Genomic DNA, 14,293 nt, shown 5'->3' with positions numbered 1-14,293 from the left:
CAGATTTGAGTACGGTCTTCAACTTATAGTCTGGATACGTTGTCATTCAATACTAGGAACTTAAAGATTTTTATAGTAGTCGAATATAATATTGTGTATTCAAACACCCACCATCAATAGACGAGTGTAACGAATAGTAAATGAAAAAAAAAACAGATTGTTCGACTAGGATATATTTTAATATAATTTAATTTACGTGGGCAGGATAAAGCTTACATTGACATAGGTTTCAAAGGTTTCAAAAAAAAAAAAATATATATATATATATATATAAACAATACCAAGGAAAAATAGGATAATAAAAAAAAAATAATAAAAATATTATTAACAAAAACAAATAAAACAATATAAAAAAAAAATAATAATAATAAAACACTATAATATTGTGAAGTAATAGTTTTGAGAAGTTTTTATTTTTTTTTATATACATTAACCACTTAACCATTGCAATTTGGCTCTATCATATTTTTTGCTTAAAAACAAAACATAAAATTTATTATCGACAGTGAATAGATACTACTCTCAGTAGATTATAAAAGAAACAAGAAAATTTATAAAATATAATACGAATAAGCAAAATAAAAATAAAACTATAATTTCATTAAACGGTTGATTACAGCCAGCAGCACCGTTGCACCGACAGAAGAATACGTGTGCTTTCATTGAGCGCAAATATAATAATAATTAGTTTGTTTACCTTAATACTTTTTCAGTAGTTGAAAATTGATCTTTTCTGATATAGGTTAAAAAATTGTACAACACAATCGTCACGGGTGATTAAAATGGTCTGACCGATAATGGTAGTATAGTATCAACAGTGCTCTAACTTCTTAATACTCTTTTTACCGAACATTAATAAAGTTCAGCTGAGGTTCTAATAGTTCTATGGATCGTTACGTCACGAGGTTTAATTTAAATTGTACTTATATATAGATAAATACTTACGCACTACAGCGGCACAGCCACAGTAAATTGTAAAAAGTGGTCGTGAATCGTGAAGGCGTCTTACTGCAAACCCGAGAAGCTTCCAAATCGTAAACAAAGGTGACTGATGTGCATCTTATCTTGACATAACACCATATGAAAATCCTCGGAAAACGGGTGACGAGGGCTAGAAGTGATGAGCATCTCAAACATACTATACACTGTAGAATTTACAGTGTAGACGATCCAAATACACTGGTTTCGTCACAATACTCAACGGCTGCATAAAAAAAAAAAACGATTTTCAGATCGAGAACCGAACAGTAGTTTCGAATACGGAGAAAAAAGTCGGCCGTCCCCGCATTCTTCTTGGACTAAGACTAACCAGTAACCGATGACGAGGAAATTATCGTGGTTACCTGTTTCCTAAACGATATTATTAATATGATAGACGGAAATTTCATCAACCGCAGTATAAATTCGTTCACAGTGGTACACCGTACACGTTACAGGTTTATAATATCACTGGTGATCGGGTAACCGTGATTATTACCGTCGTCACCAAACCTAGGTTAGGTTTAATAATAATATTATCAGTGATAATGTTATCACTTATATTTTAGAATTATTTGTTTTTTAATTATGTATTTATTTTATACTTGCGTATTTTTATAATAATATCTAATAATTTGTTTTACTTAATTACTAGGTAAATATCTCATGTTTTTGAAACGATTATGATAATATTTACGAGAATACAATATTAAAAATCGAATAAATTTTATAAATTAATCAAAAAATTCAGAATAAAGTCCTTCGTAGTTCGTTTTATATTATATTTTGTTAAATATTATGCATAAAACATATCCCACACTAGTTGAGAAAACATTTTAAGAATTCTTAACTTAAAATCTTTAAAATGACACAGTAATATCACCTATGGTACATTTATTTTTAAATTAATAAATAACTTTTCCGGTGAGCTCTTGAATTCTAAGTGGACTGTAATTTGTTTGGTTGAGTTCATTAATTTTCCGTTAGTCTTGTATAGTTGTATATGCGTTGGTCCTTGTAGAACCATCTCCCTACAGTGTACTAGCTGGTTTCATACTCCATATCCGTTATAATAGGCACAGTCTCGTTTCTCACGCCAGTAATGTCGCATAAGTGAAATTACGGGTCATGCCATTCAGATCACCAGGCCATAGCCTGACCTAATGCCTACAATCGACTTTAAAATGTCAGAAATGATAAAGATGAGCCACATATAAATAATATACAAAAAATTGTATAAATGATATTAAAAAAAAAAAAAAAACAACAGCTAAAATACTGTTTTTGTAGTTATTTTTGTGGAGACAGAAACTATAAATACCTACTTTTATCACTGTTTAGTGCTTATAATAATAATAATAATAATACACAATAATATAATTTGGAATATATAATAATCTATCTATAATCTTCTTTTACGCATATTTATATAAACAAATAGGAAGAAGAACGGTGGTGGTCGATGTCCCCAAGTTGTATTTTCGTTGTAGTGACACGGATTCTTCACCGAAAATGGGATGTGATACTTAACAATTATTGGTATATTTTATCGGAATTCATTGTAAGCTTGAATACATTGTGGCAGCATGGCTTTAATATCTAAGTATATTAAAAAGTATCGATACGGAAATCAAAGTCGGAGTATTAATTATATAAATATAGGTAAGTTCACCTATAACATAAAAAAATATACAAATTTAATTGTTAATATTTTTTTGACGAGAGAGAAGGGCAACTTTAAAATATTTTGTCCTAGTCTTTTATAAGATATGTCTATTTTAGCCTATGGTAATGCAGCAAAGTCCGAAAGCGCCCCGCTGAGCTCGGAAAAACTCAACGAGTCGTATGGAGTTTCCTGTGACGCGGCGCACGAAAATGAGTCCAGCGATGCTGGAGAAAATTCACAGAAGCGCTTGGCGTCGATCGTCAGCAGAGCTTGTTATTGTCGTCGGCGATCAGTGTAACGTTCGGGGAATCTCGACGTCATGTGGAGGAGGCGCGTCTAGTGCCGACTGTCGTCGCTGGTGAAAGATTATGTCGTGGTACCTCATCGTATAATCAATGTTAATTTTTATTTCTGCCTTCTATGAAAAAAAGAAAATTGTTTGTACATCAATTTTATCGTTAACTATTATTTAACTTGTGTGCTGTTATATTGTGCCATATACTTAAATTATATAAATATTATTAATATTACTATATTGGACATGGTCCGCGTATGAAGTAAATAAATAAAACTCGATTCATATTATTTTTATTTATTATTAAGGATAATTTATACAATATAAGCTCAACCATGGTTGGCATTGCTATTATACATTCACTGAATAATTAATATAAATGTATAAAAGAGAGAAAGAAAGTTTACCATAAAATGTATCACTTGTAATTATATTATTTATGTCATTAGTATAGGTAGGCATTAGAGAAGATACCTTTGTAAGCGAATAATGTTATACTGACTGTACAAAAACGAGTTTACATAATAATATGTGAATATTATATCACATACTTACATGATTATTTGTTCATAACTCAAACATTATTAAACAATATTTCATGCATCTATTTTATCTTTTGTCGATAAAGTTTTGATGTTCAAAATAACTATTATGGTTATTATAAGACGTATTACCGTGAAATTTAACCAAGTCTGTTATCCGATATGGGAATAATAACTAATAATATTTAATATTTAGGTCTATAATTTCAGGGATCCATTAAAACAACATATGAACTACATAATGTTTACCCATGTTGTATACTACCAATATCATAATAACAGAAGATAGTTATAGTTCAAAATATTAATAACCAATAGGTCCAAGACTATTGAAATACTGTGTACATACATTCATTTATTTCCAAAATAATGTAATTTTAAAATAATAGTATTAATAATTTATGCTATTCAGTGGATAATAAATATATCTAATTAAAACTAGTCAAACTAAGAATAATTTGATACTGGTAAATTTATAACATTTTATCCATAAAATTTAAACTTATATTATAAAATAATAAAGGTTAAAATAATAGTTTTTATTATACTATTACTTTATTGAAATACATATTACATAATAATATTATAATTATATAAGAGAATGTTTGCACTATAATTTCTAGTAAGCTATTATTTTTGATCAATTAATTTGATTGAAAATGACTAGACGAGCCAAAATATCTGTAAAATACAATACTAGTAGGTAGGTACTAAATAACAGTAACGCGTTAAAACCAGTAGACGAAGGACAAAACAGCTTAATCTTATTAAGATATAACATGGAATAATGAATGTTCAAAATGGTTAAAATTGCATACATATATTAATTTGAAATGCTAACAATAAAATATAATTTAATTAGTCAGAAGTAATTTAAAATTTAAAAATGACGAAATAAATACAATATAAATTAAATACATTTACGAATTTTTATGAACTAAATAGTATTCAGGTTAAAAAAATAATAATTTGATTACTTAATACAAAAAAACACCTGTTAATTGCACGAATATACAGTAACTAGTAATCAGTAATTCGTAAATTATTTTAATCTGATAATTAATGCACTAAATATGTATTATTTATTTACTCAAAACATTGAAAAATTTGGTATAATTAAATTCCAAAACTACGAGTTTATTCAAAAATTTGCTATACGAATTCTAATAATATATGTGTGTTGGACTGAGACATATGTTGGTAAAAGAAGTCCTCTTATGTATAATGACACGAAACACATATTATATATATATAATGTGAGGTGTATAACATACGACTATAATATGAATGTACGATGCGTACGATTTATAACATACGTACATGGTATAAACAATTCTATGCGAAACTTTAAGGGCACGATAGTTGTTAAAACCCTACTCGGTAATAGCGCGAACGTTTACAATTTTGTGTGAAACTTTAAAACGATCGTTTTATTGGTAAAATTACACGATAAAAATGGGCAATGCGTATATATGAGTATGTTGTAACTTTGGATTTTCTTTAAAACTAAATAAAAGTAGTTTTAATTAAATTGGCTTCCGTTTACTTCAAAAATGGTTAAGTTCATCAAATTATAATGAAAAAATAATTATTAGAACTATATAGTGAAAATATAATTTGAGTTTAGTCAAAACGTCAACACTCATATTAATCTTTTGAGTAGTAAAGTATGTATAACATACTTTATAAATAAATAAAACTAGGTATTAACTATTTATTTATTTTTACTTTACATTCAGGACTTTCACAACTCCAACATTTTCGGATTTTGCTGAATCTTAAATTCTCGCTCTTTCTTTTAATCCTCTTAAATCGCTTTTCACTCGACCCATTCTGCTTTGACATGACATTTCTACCGTTCGTTTTTTATTTAGTTTGCTTGTAGAAGTACTTGTTTTATTAACTTCTCTACTGCACACCATATATTATTGTGTCCAGCCCTTTTTAATTTTAGAAAATCTCGTAATCTGTGTCCAATGTGTACTACCTGTATAAGTCCACGTTATTTTATCCACTCGTATTCGCTAGTGTTAATGTTTAGTGTAGGATCCATATATTGTATTGTCCTTTGTATTTTTTCTTGAAAGTCATCAATTTAGTCTCGTTACCTCGCGTAGGGGACCATGTCATACACCCGTTTACATAGAAATAGTGTAATTATATTAACTTAAAACTGATGTTTTACATATTAAAAACTATGTTTAATCGTTTTTTTATGTACCTACCAAAACCTAAATGGAACATTATAATCTAAATATTTAGCTTTGAATATTTAAATGTCTAAAACAACAAAATTGTAACCTAGTTTTTAAAATTAAGATAATTTTATTATTTTGTTGTAATTTATGTATAGTTTGTTTAAAACCAATAGGTTTTAATTTAGAACAGTTGATATAATTAAATTTAAAATTGTAAGCATTTTGTTTTAAATATCAATACTCTTGTCGTTATAAGAATAATATAATATTAATAAAATGATATCTGTTTTACTAAACTTGAACATTTTAACTGGTAAGGATTAATTTTTCATTTTCATGACAACATGTCGTAGGTAAAATATACACAGTTTTTTATTGACTTCACTTGATAAAATATTGATATGAATATTATAATCATTGCACGATTCTGCAGCTAATTTTCAAATAAATAAATATAGGTACTAAAACCAATGTAGTGGTGAAAAGCTGACAATTCACATCCAAAAAATATATTATCTTAAGTAAAGTTATAAATATTTGTCTGTCATAATTCATAATTTATCTTATGAATAAAACGTAATTTTTGTTGAACTATTAAATTAATATTTTATCAAAATCTATCACGATGAGTTGAAAAAATGATTAGGTAATAGCAGCATTAGTATTTGATGAGTAGATGGTCATAAAACTACGTATTATACAATCATAAATATTAATGAAAAACTGTTGACATTGACAATAGACGAACCATCACATAGGTACGTTCTACCATGATATTAAACAATAAACGTTCAAACTGACATACAAACATTAGAAATGTAAGTGTATTTCTGCCATGGAAAATATATATTTATTATTTAAATACATTTGTTTATCCAACAATATAAGCAGCATTGTATTTAAGTTATATAATTTCGTGTATACATAAATAAAAAATGTTACCTATTCAATATTACGTACGTAACAATATTAAAAATAAAAATCCAAACAGCGTGGTGCCATAAAAACAGTTAATTATTAAAATTGATATTTTACCACTGAATGTTCGAAATTTAGATTATGAGTGAAACGGTGAACCATAAATGCAACAAAACGTTTTTTTTTATCCTTTTGACACAGTATAAATGATTCAATCTTCAACTTTGAAAGGGTGGTTTCTGATAGCAACGGGGATCTGGTTGGTATTTTTGAAAATCAAGCTAACCAGTTGTTGCCATAATCAATATTTTTATTTAAGTTGTTATTCAAGAACGAATTACTGCAGAATTACGTGCAATGTTACTAATTATAACAGATATGTACTAGGTACGTATAAAATTAATAGATAATAATAATATAACATATAAAGGCTGTAGCTATATCAACAATTAACAACATTTATTCAGTTATATTTTACCATCACAATGATCGCAAAGCGTATACATTTAAAACATTACATTTATAATTTAGATATTAATTATTTATGCTTATTATTATATATAGGTACCTTAATTTTTAGCATTTTTAACATAAATAACTCTGTATGTATTTATTATATTTTTTTTATTCATTACAAGCAGTATTTTCAATCTGAAATAATAAATATAAGGAATAAGCGAATATTACTATTTAAAAAAATGGATTAAATTAATAAATTATATGGTGAAAAATATATTTAATTTCTGTTTTATAGGACACATTAATATTTGTAGTTTTTGATAACTATTTAATTGTTTAGTTTAGTGCAAGTATGAACTTTTAGTCGGAAAAAATCTATTAAAACTGATTTTCCAACTCCCAGTTTGATCGATTTTAATTTTATTCATATTGTTTGCGTGAACTACAATAAAAAATATTATATCACTTCAAACTCTAACTATGCACATGTCCTAAACGTATCTAAAAATGTATGTTTTGTACTTTGATTGTTCTGCTCCAACAGGCAACATTTTATTTATATGAATTGCCAATAATTAATTATTCAGTTTGAAAATGTGGATTAAACAAGCTTGGGATTTTTCCTATTTCAATATTTATGTAGTTAAAAACTTATTATTTTAGATTTTTTTCTTCAATCGTTAAATAATTTTAAAAAGTTATACAAATAAACCCAACAATACATTTTATTTAATCAAGTTGGTTCACGTGAATTTTATATTTTACTATCTATTAATTTCATCTCACATACAAACAGTGAACTTCAGTATCCAATTATTGACAATAAACACGTTTGTAAGCAAGATAAATATGTGTCTCTTTACATAAAATAAAATAACTTATATACAAAATTAAACCATAAAACATACCATTCGTTTTTCTTCCGGCAAGTACCTTTTTCCTACCACTCACCAAATTCGTCGGTATCATATTAACTAGTGAGTATTCTATGTTTTCCGCTTTTATATGATATTATGCAAACATAATTTTCTATTGTAAAGTGGACTATTAATAAAACTATTTTTTTGTCATATTTTAATAGTATTGGGACTTTTTAAATAGTATAAGTATAATATTACTTATCATGAATAATTTTAAACACTTGTATACTTCACTTAAAGTTATTATTAAATTACCAAATTGTTATTGAAAAGGAAAAAAGCATTATAAATCAAATAGTAAACACCTTTTGGAAAAAAGTTTATACTTTGTTCCTTTTTTATAGGTACACTTTGGTATATTAAATATTGATAAAAAGAAAACTATAACCATGGTAAAATATTGTATCGAGATAGTATGTTATTATAAATTATAATAAAGTGTTATCCCTATAATATATCTACCTATATGAGGAAATTCCAATTTACTTCAAATGCTTTTTTTTCTTTTTATTTATTAAAAACCTTTTTGTTGTTTGATTCCTTGTTGATTGTTGAGGTCATTTGATACGTGCAAAAAAACTATAAGGAAAAATATATACACATACATACAAGCCAAACAGGACTTTGTCATATAGTCCGTTTGAAAATTTCAAAGCAGCCAAGGTACTTAGACCTTTGTGGAGCGTAAAACTGTTTAATGAACAATAAAACAGTTATATAGTTATCAAATAGACATAGTTCATGAATTAGATCTAAATTAGCTGGTTGAAAAACTATTAACAATAATATTCCAATTTAATACTGCTTACTATCTATAGAATATAATACATGGCTAGAACATGGCTTTTTTGATTTGAAACAAAAATATTAAAATTTTATATAATATATGCATAGGTACTGTTTTAAATTCAATTTATTTGCGGATTAATTTAATTTATAAATTTTCCAAAGTGGGTGATACACCCCCCTCCCTCTTGGGGATGTTAGAGATATTTAGGATGGCAATGGATGTTAAACACTTGAGAATGATTTTTACGGAATAAATCGATTCAAATATCATCCAACTTCTTACATTCTATCGAAGAATATAGGTCTAGTTAAGGTTTTTCATAGGTAAATCCTTTAATTATAAATTAAATACTCAATGCACTAAAAAATGATAAACCAAGTTTGGTTTCATTATAGAAACCATAATATTTGTTATGATCTTCTGTTTGTTAACTAGTTTAAACGAGAAATAATGTTTGAACATTTTATATAGTGTCTAAGAAAAAGTTTTATCCTCCCCCTGTCCTGCAATACATGGTGTACACACGATGAATGAGTAATTCTATTACTCATTCATTCACCAAATTTTTACTGGCACTTGTTTAATAATAAATAATATTCTAAACAAACAAATTGTTTTGCATTTTTTATTTCAATTACCATGGTTGAATTATTAAAGTTTAGTCAAGGTAATATTTTAGTATCAACATTTTACAATCATATTACTATTTACTATCGTAAATCGATTGGAAAAAAAGAAAAAAACTGAAATACTAGTTAAAACTAAGTTTAAAATCCGTTGCATAAGTTACGACTCACGTATTTCGCTAAAATGTATTTAATTTCTACAATCATATACCAGTTTAAATAATATATTATAATAATAGTAAAGTTCAACCTGCATAGAATAACAATTTGTATATTTAACTAAGCCTTCTATAGTTTGATACATAAACAAGTTAAATTTAAATTGTTTCTCGATTTAAAAGTAGAAGGTCGTAGCATAATGCCTTAACATGCAATGTTCGTTGTGCACGGAATCATCTTTGAGAAAGTAATTTAGTATCGCGGTCAAATATGAAATAAACTGAATGACTGTAAGTACCCCGAACAACAATTTGCCAACAGTTTCCCGCACGTTACTATATTGCCGGCACCGTTCGATCATTTATAAATAATTGAGTTGCTTGTTAATTGCTGCAAAAATACAAACATATTATAGCTGTGCATATGACTCGGAGTTTTTAAATATATTTTATGTATGTACTTTATTACAAAAATTAAAAAGAAAAACATCTAAACCACGTTTGGCTAACATTTTCATCGGAAGGTTTCTGATTAAAACTATTATAATACGAGTTACGTAGTAGAACCAAGGGAAAATAGATTTGAGATTAAAAGTAAGTACGAAATACATGGATACGATGGTAAAATACAGAAGCAAAATTTAATTAAATGTTTTTCGTCAAATTGAAAAAAAAAAGACCTAGTAAATTATTCAAAATATATATTATTAATACGATATGGATGCGGCACGCAACTAGTTAAACGAAATTAAAGGTGGAACGCAAAAAATTACTAAATTTTCCTTCATTATACACACACACAGCTTACACACATACATATTAGTATTCTTGGCAGCGTTAAACATTGCCATTGGGCTGTAAGTATCGTTCGTCGGTTAATGCGTAGCATCCCTCTTTTCTACCATCCTCCCATTCACTTACCAACAAACAAAGAACAATTTTTAACGAAATTATTTGTATTATTATATTATTCTCTACCTCGCTCACTGTGTATAATAATATATACAATCGACCGGAACGTGCTATGCAATCGTATGGATCTTATTCGCTATCGAAAAATGCTGTTTGATGAGGGTGGGGGAAGTGTGCTGTTTGTTTCGGAGAAAATAAAAATATTTGCGTTTCCGCCACCCGTATTCGTAGTTTCTGCCAAATTTAAAAAAGGTCCGATTTTCGTTTTCGCCAAGAAAAATATTATATTTACTTAAAACGTTATACAGGAACATCAATCAATTTTACTACATCGAGCACGCATTTAATAATACAATAACTGATATACCGTTAGAAGTAAATAATTTTTAACGAGCAAAATAACTATAAAATAATATTTCTTTAAATACGATAATATAAAACATACACTCTTCTAAACAAAACAATGAAAGTATACAATGTTTTTTTTCCATTTGAAATTTAACGACGATTTGAGAAGTTTTTTTTTTGAGTTTTCCTAAAGTTTCATGTAGTGTTATTTATTGTAGATGGTTTTTTGACTGAAAATATCATCTTTTCACTATTATTTTACACTTAAAATATAATTTTAATTGATTATAGAAAATATATACATATAGTTTCTCCGTGTTTAATCGACAACTAACTAAAATAACTTATAAATGTTTTGATATATTGTACCTGTTGATTTTTAACAATATTTCTAAAATTGATTTCTATGATTCGATTTTAATTTCACTAATAATAGTCCTGAAAAACTCCATATTATATTTAAATTTCTTTGAATAAATAATACGAGTAAATTAATAACTATAATTTACTATAATTTACAACAATTTAAAAAATAGTTTTTAATTGAAATTCAATTTCCAAATATTTTTATTAAGTTCTATTTTTTTATCAACGTGTATAGAAATAAAAACTAAAAAGATTGAAATATCTATAAATATTTCAAAAAAAGATAATACGTTTTAAAATCAAACAATATTTAACAGATGCTAACGTAAACATTTTGTAAGAAATTTAAGTGTCTACATTCATTTGTTTTAAGTTACACTATTTTGTGTCAAAACCAGTTTTGCGTGAAAATTTCATTTTTTTCCGAATAATTTGAATGAGTAGGTATTAAGAATTTTTTACTTTTGACTCCCAAAATACTAACTAAAACCAATTCACTACTAAAAACTACCTCAAAGCTTAAAACTTAAATCAATTTTATTGGCTCTAAAGGTTTTGGCAGACAGAAAAAAACACATATCATTGTACCATCAATACATCCATTGCTTCGCTCAGAATCTAAAATTATGAAATAAAATGGTATAATAATACGTACATTATTACCCGGTTTACGATGATATAAAAAAATATAACGTCGATTATATCCCATACGTCGTTTTATTCAGGTATTCACGCCACCGCTGGAATCCGTCGTAAATCGGACGGTGGCGCGTTTAATATTCTTCGAAACATATTATTATTATTGTCATTATTATTATTATTACTGTTATCGTCGTTTGATCGCTGCAATCTCGCGATGTCTGTCGTCAGGATATATCGATCATGGCGCCGTCATAGTATTATTATTTATTATTATTGTTATTATTTATGTAATATATTATATTATACTGTTATAGAACGGTTTTGCGTGTGGCTATTGCATAATTTTATTATTGATATACACATTTATTTTTATATATACGGTGGTGGAGGTGGTGGCAAATCCCTGCAGCTAGTCGCGTGCGCAACGATAATATTATAACTATTATTATTATTTACCGGACATATATCGTCATGACACGTATACCTATACTCGTGTACGCCGCATTACTATGTATATAATATTATGAGGACGACAAACTACCCAGAAAAATATAAAATATACATCGATGATGGCTAAATAGTTGCCAAATCTCAGAAACACCAAGTTTCACATCTTGAGCTAAATACATCGCTTATTTTAAATTTATTTTTTCTTATTTGAACCGATATTTTATTATAAAACATAAAACGTAAAATTATAAAAATGTTAACTGATTTTTACCTTGAGGATATTAAAACATATTTTTCTATACCTAACTAAAATATATTTATGACGAGGTGGGTATTTTTCGTTCTTCGTAAATATAGTGATATCGACATAATATTATTATACAAACGTTCGATAAGCGCATACAAAAAATTGTAGATTTATTGTTTGCTAATATGATTTCTTACTAATAATTTTTCAAAAATATGTCATCATAAGATACATAATAAAGTATAAATATAAATATAAATGCTAAAATGTAAGTTAAAATAAAAATGTAATATAATAAAAACACTTCCTATTATATATTATGTTCTTCTCGAAAATAACAAGTCCTAAATTAGTCATTGTTTCGTTTTTGACAAACATAGCAAGTGCTGATTTTTTTATAATCATACACTAAAAATACGTGTTTAGAATTTGAAAGTAAACATTCAAAAATGCAATACAAAATATATATATATATATAGAATAAGAGCTTTAAAACTTTAAAGTTACAAAATTTTACAAAAAGATAAGCCGGATCCTGATTTATTCAACATTCTCTTAAGATTATTATAAAAAAAAAAATGGGTTTACCTAAAACTTACTGCTTATTTGCCATTGATGTATGTATATTGTATATACATATACAGCCATACAAGCATGTATAACGTGCGGCTATAATCATATAGTCAACTTATATCATATACATGATTTTCAATATCTTGAAGCCGCAGTCATATTGTCAATTTGTAGATTAGTTTGCAAAACAGTATGCAGCAGAGCTTAATTCAAAACTTATGCATATTTTATATTTGCAGAGTATAAAACTAGATTACTGATTACTGGATCATCATTTTTTTTTAACTTTGGTATTTAGTGTACACACAATACAACTTAATTATTTTTAGATGAAAATCTTCATTTTTAATATTTCATTCCAAATGCATGTACTGTTTAAAAATATGCATAACGTAGGTACTAAGTTACAATATTTCTGTTTCCATGGACACACAATACATCAAAATTAAAATTAGACAACATAATATTTACAAAAAAAAAAATCAATAAAATTATATTTTCTTTAGTTGAAATTTAAGTTTGGTTTTACTTAAACCAACACTTAATCATAAAGCATACTTTGAAATCTATTGACATAAAAGTTGACGAGTTCTTTCTTACATTAAACAGTATTAGTGTGTTTTGTTAATACTCAAATATTATTTTTGCTTTAATTCTATTGTACAATTCAAAAAAAGCTATCATTTGGTTTATAAAAATCTAAGTAAGTAATAACACTTCATAGTTATAACTTATTTAATTGATTTGTCAATTTCGTGGTTAAAAAGTATAATTAAATCATGTATTTTTTTCTTTATAAAATATACATTTTAGCTGATTTGATGTCAATATTGCTGTGTACATATTTGTAGGATTAACAAATCACATATTCAAGAATTAAAACTATTACAACAGTCTTTCAACCAATGAATAGTTCAGAAGATGAGTCAAAATCAATTAAAAGTAATAAAAAAAAGTAAAAAAAAAGTACCAAAACAAAATCAATCTTCTAAGAAATGTGCATCTACTGAACAGAGACTTTATGTCTTATCATCAGAATCGCAAGATACTGATTCTGCTGATTTTTTGTTGGTTACCAATAAATAAAGGAAAAAAAAACATATCAAAACACGGTATCATACACAGTAAATTTTGGTCAATTTCACTGGCTGGTTTAGCTGGTTTATGTTCATTCATAATATTTTTTAGTTTTTACACGGCTCAAG

At 26.8% G+C, this 14,293-nt stretch overlaps 1 protein-coding gene and 1 long non-coding RNA gene across 2 annotated transcripts in view; one reads left to right on the top strand and one right to left on the bottom strand.

Annotated features, from left to right (window-relative positions):
- The window catches only part of LOC114123846 (adenylate cyclase type 2), a 237,478-nt gene that overhangs the window by 193,043 nt on the left and 30,142 nt on the right, over positions 1–14,293 (bottom strand). The gene's annotated exons all lie outside the window — the stretch shown is intronic.
- LOC126551446 (uncharacterized) lies at positions 13,557–14,196 on the top strand. Its single transcript, XR_007605350.1, has 2 exons — positions 13,557–13,791; positions 13,902–14,196. It is a non-coding gene; the product is annotated as an uncharacterized LOC126551446 (long non-coding RNA).

The sequence above is a fragment of the Aphis gossypii genome, chromosome 3 (assembly GCF_020184175.1).
Source record: "Aphis gossypii isolate Hap1 chromosome 3, ASM2018417v2, whole genome shotgun sequence".
In the NCBI taxonomy this organism is placed as follows: Eukaryota; Metazoa; Arthropoda; class Insecta; order Hemiptera; family Aphididae; genus Aphis; species Aphis gossypii.
Note: the sequence above shows the minus strand (reverse complement) of the source record. Positions and strands in the feature narration are given on the sequence as shown.